We start from the raw sequence: 5,887 nt of genomic DNA, 5'->3' as shown, positions 1-5,887 counted from the left end.
CGATGAGATTTAAAAATTAATTATTTTGTAATAAATTTGTTTTTTAAAAAATAAAACATATTTTCAATAAAACCTCTTTAGCCATTTATAATTTTCATTTTTCGAACCTCTATATTACAAATATGAGCGAGTTTGATATAAAATCGATAATTGTTAAATAAATTGTTTAAAATAGTCGGCCATATTGGATCAGCCATTTTGAATTATCATTTTCCGACTTCATATTCTTGTTCAGCGACATCGAAAACCCCTATATTGTCAATTTGAAAGAATTCGATTTAAAATTCATTGAATTATTTTAATATTCTTAAAAAAAACTATTTATTATTGTTTAAACAATTAAAAAACAATTAGCGTACAAAAATAATTTTATAACTTTTTTCTAATAGTTATCTCCAAGTAATTTCAAAAGGTTTTAGGAAAATCCATGCTTCCCATAATTATTTCGAAATAATGCGTAATTTTAAGCGATCTTAACTCCACTAGAAAGTCTACAGGATATAGCTCCAATAAAAGAATCAAAGGTTGAAATATACAAATATGTAAACTAGGCAGCCTCATAATACTTATTTAGTGGGTAATAATAGATTATTTGGCATTACCATGTATGATGATGAATTTCAGAAAATGAGAGTCTGTGGAAAATATTGGTAACATCAAAAACGCCTCAAACTGTTGTTTTAGAAAAAGAAATACGCCAATTTTGTTGTTAATCGGTTTGGAATACAAAAAAGTGTAAAGAAACAAAAAGTGAAGATAATACAATAGCGCATATGATGACCTATTTTATTTGTAATATTATACAGGGTGATACATTTTTTTTGGCAAATAATGATCGATGATACCCACACCTCTGCCACTGGTAAGTTTCTATAGCTGGTAATTGTTTGTTTCATACCTACTGTCATACTACACATGAATTTACTTAAATTATCTCAAGCGGTTTAGAAATTAAAAATTAAAAACTGATTTGTTTTAATTTTTAACACGCTATAGCTGGATAATGTCCTAAGGCCGTATATTTATCTAACAAAAAACCCGTATTTTTGACCACAGAATACGTTCCCAGGATTTTTTACCACTACTTGAAACACCCAGTATAGACGTCTGGTATCGAAAAATATTGTTTGATTTCATTTGATTGACTACTTTTAACATTCATTTTGCTATTTTGTTCTACAAATGTCGTTCCAGGGACAACTAGAAATTTGTAGAATTAGTAGCGTTGTTATTTTTTGCAAATTGAGCTTTCAGTGCACAATGGCAACAATGCGAAAATTTAATAACATTGTTAAACGGTTGTTGTTAAACCATTCCTGTCAATGTGAACGAAACAGCGAACTGTGATGGGTATGTAATTTTTTCATCGCCTGTGTCAAAGGATATAAGATATTTAAAAACTGAATAACACTGAACTGCGTATGTACACCTTACGGTGTAGCACCCTGTACATCGAAATCATGCTTACATCAGAATTGTTACACATTTTTAACTACATACGTGCTGTTAAACTATTAAACTCTGGTTTATTTCTAGAAATGAAAAAACATTAAATTGAATAATCTACCATGTAATTTTTTTGCCATAAAATTGTTTCTAATTAATCGAGGTGCAGTATATACGTTTAAAATTTGTTTTAATTACGCCTCGTGGGTTTAGAAAGTAATTAAAACGTAATTAACAGAAAAAAGTAAATAAGCGCCCTCAAATGAATGCCCAGATTTTAATCCCCTCCAAAGTAATGGCTTTATTAACGGTAAATTGCAACAGTGTAGAATGTTGGAGAAATTTTTTCATTTAAAAATTATTTGTTATTGGTAACGTTACACAATAGAGCGTTCGGGTCCTTATAATTTTTTACCATTTTTTTTAACATTTATGTAAAAAAAGACTAAGTAAAATATTTATCCCTCCTTTCGCCGTTCTTTGATTTACTAAAAATTTATCCCATATTTCTAGTAATTGCAAAAATTAGAATCGATTCCATGATTCAGATAGACACAAGCGTTGTGGATTTACATTTAATTAAGCATCTAGCCGCCACTATTGGCTTTTGTTGGCATTGCCAACTTAGCAGCATAATAGGCCTTAACATAATTTTGAATATATCTATAAAATTGTCCCTATTTATATTATTTTAAGGAGAAATTTCTATAAAACATGAGGAACAAGAATGCAATTTATATAACACTATAACATTTCGTACTGAATTTCACTCTTATTAGTCAAGTTGCTTGACTCCAAGTCGTTTGAAATCATGTTTGTGTTGTTCATACGCACAAACAAGTTAATTGATTCAATTTGAAATGGCTTCGAATGAGTTAGAACGTGTTGGAAATCCTTTAATAAAAACTGAAATTGCAAATGATTGATTAAAAACTTGGAAAATTAATACATTTTTATTTAAATTTCCCTCAATCGTTCAGAGTATGCAGCAGCGGCAGTTCGTGGATCTAGAAATAGGTATGTGTCACTTTTAAATAGTTAACATTAATATTCCGCTTTAATTAGTTTGGAAATGTCTCGAGGAAAAGTTTTCTTAGTTTTTTTTCGTCAATTTGCTTAAAATAATTGGAACACTATTAAAGATTTTAAAGCCAAACCTCTGTTTAACTTCAGAAATTAATGTATGTCAAATTTCTAATGAAATTTTACGTTGTAAGTCTTCGATTTTACATGCTTGTTGATATTTATGCACTGAATAAAAAGTTTTTCCCATTACATTTTATTTATAACACTTATAATCGCCTGAAGTACAGGTTTGTTATATTTTGTACATATGTAACCAGTATAAAAATGTTGACTGTGAATATTATCAAACGATTTTATGGTGTGTCATTCTATTTTATTTGTTTCAACGTTGATGTATTTAAATTATTTACACGTATTGTTTTGTATCCCATTATGTAATTGGTGGAAAATCTACGCCCTCATTTTCTTTCTCTTTCGTTCCCATGCTTTATACGTAGGCTGTAAATTAGATGGAATATGAATCTCGGCTAAGAGCTTCGAGGACAATTTAGAAATTGTCCCTCATCGGTTACTACCGAGCAATCCAGAATGGTTGAAGCGGTCGTCATACGTAAATGTTACCAAAAATATTAAAATTTGCTTCCATTGGGTCAAAATTACTTTCCATTTTCTTAAATAGAAACCGCTGGTATATAGCTTTGATGGTCATTTACTTAATTATTTTCATCATATTTTCATCTTTTGAACTTTTATCGAAACATTTAATCATCCTCAAATGTTCCATTGAGCACTGTCTGTACTTTTCGTAAATAACGACGATAACGATTTAACCTCACTTCTAACATTCAACAGAAAAATTTGAAGGTTTCTTGAAATCTTGTTCACATTAGTCAAGTTGTAAATATGCCAGGCAAATAAAAAGTTAAGTTGTAATTTCGCTTGAAGCTTGAGGCAAATACGTTCACATTAGTCACATTAGTTTCAAATTACTTGGATCCAAACAATTTGATGAAGCTCTAGGGAAATAACGTTTGGGATTACCTATTACTTTATAACTAAAAAAGAAAATTTTGCTGGGAAAATATCACGAATTATTTCGCTTGTAATAGTTTTTAAAGTCCAAAGTGTTTGAAATGGTTCAGTGGTTCATTTCGGAAGCAGCATTACATATTTGGGACTTCCTTCCGAATTCCTGGAATATTCCGCTTTTGGGAGTTTCCCGACAATTGGAAAAGTTTTCCGCAAAGGGCGTAAACAAAGTTCGGGACATTTCCAGGCATATTCCCTTTAAAAATAGCTTCCGCGGCCTCGTCAACGATCTCGTTGCGCTAACGAAGTTGAGTTACACGGGAAATTAATTAAGCAAAGCATAGCGAAAGTGGATATAAGGTCGTTTTTAATTAGAATTATGTGTAACTTTTGTGTAACATCAATTGTTGCAAATAAAATCGTTTGTATAACTTGTGGTGATCTTATTTGTTATAACCAAAAAATAAACAAAATGACCCAAGCCACAATAAGCATTAAGTTATCGTATTTTAGCCTTGATTTTTTCGCAATCGAGAAAATTTCCGGTTTTTCTCATGCAAAAATCAATTTTCAAAATGTTACATGAAAACTAAGTACGGACCTGGAATGTACGATTCACTGTCGGACCTCGCTGATTATATTCACCAGTCAGTTTGAAAAGGCCTTTGTTTAAATACAATAACTTCGGAATAATCTATCGTTACCGATATGTCAATTTCTTTTAACAAATGGTCTTATTCTCGTTACAATGGGTTACTTCTTAGAACAGATGATGTCTTATATGCGTTTATTGTATGCGAAAAATAAAAATCATGTAACGCAAAGAGAATTTCGTGATAATATACGGACCCTACGTTCGATTGGCGTATGAATGATGTTTTTCGTAGTCCGATCCATATTTCATATTTTAAGTGTTATTCATGAACTGAAATACGCGTTGGTGTTTCCACCATTTCTAGCATCGGTTCAATAAGCAGGAGGTAATGAAGTTTTTTACAAGGTTTTTTGACTGATGTTCATTTTCCATGATTTTTTAGAAGCATTTCTTGTATCGAAGAACATTATTTGACTTAATTTTTTTGAAAAAAATTCTGGATTATAACTTATAACCTTTACGATAGACAATTTAACTGAAATATTTGTCTTGTCAGATTTTAAATAGAGCAGATCAGAAGTTCCCAAACTTTTTGATAACTATTAGTAAAAAAAAGTGTACATTGTAAACTGTAATAAGTAATATAAAGGGTAAATATCATTACTTACAGCAAAATATGTGTACACATGTGGTTTATAATATTACAAGTAAAGTAATTTCAATAAAAACAAAATAACAGAAATAGAACAAGTAAACTATAAGAGAAAATTAATTGGACAAGTGGTGCTATAAATTTATGCAGTCACATAGAAAAGTGTTTGAAAAGCACCACCTAAACTATAAGTTTGTGGAACTCCGTTATGAAGAATTTATAAAACAATGATTAATTATTTTCCCCTTTACAGAACAATTTGATTGAAAACGCCGTAAATGGTCAATTAATATTTTTTTTTGTATAAACACATTCGCATAATATTGTATTTACTCGCTTTGCTTTTGACGACGAAATTTTAAGTAATACTCCATTTCATTTCGTAAAATACAAATTTTAATATCAAATCTTGCCTTTGTGAAAAATATATTAATGTCGAGTCCATAAACAGGCTGTTAAGGAACAAAATTATTTTGGGCAAACATTTCTTTCCATTAATTCACATTTTAAACAAATATGCTTTGCTCTTGGCCCTTGGTACTTTGCGTGTGTAACTTTTTCATCTTTGACTTTTTAACAAATTAGACAGCAAATTCCGTTTTCCCGAACTGTTTTACGTTAAAAAGGTACTCTTGTTTCAAATCGTTATCTTTAACGGTTTCTGAGAAAATCGCTCTTGAATTAATCCCACTTTGGTCAATTTCATAGTAATTTAAACAAAAAAAAATATTTTGTTTCAATTTAATCTAGTTTTAATAAAAAAATAATAATAAAAAATTAAATTAAATAAAAATTAATCCTTTAAATGGAAAAGAGAGGAAAGGAAAATTATTATTATTATTTTTTGTTTAAATTACTATGAAATTGACCAAAGTGGGATTAATTCAAGAGCGATTTTCTCAGAAACCGTTAAAGATAACGATTTGAAACAAGAGTACCTTTTTAACGTAAAACAGTTCGGGAAAACGGAATTTGCTGTCCAATTTGTTAAAAAGTCAAAGATGAAAAAGTTACACACGCAAAGTACCAAGGGCCCCCCCGTACCCACCCCAATGGACCTTGTGGAAATAAATGGATTAGTCCATCAAATTGCTCATCAAAATTTAGCTGTGTATACCAAATTTCATTCATTTATCACA

This window comes from Anoplophora glabripennis, unplaced genomic scaffold, assembly GCF_000390285.2.
Source record: "Anoplophora glabripennis isolate ALB-LARVAE unplaced genomic scaffold, Agla_2.0 scaffold249, whole genome shotgun sequence".
Taxonomy (NCBI): Eukaryota; Metazoa; Arthropoda; class Insecta; order Coleoptera; family Cerambycidae; genus Anoplophora; species Anoplophora glabripennis.
Note: the sequence above shows the minus strand (reverse complement) of the source record.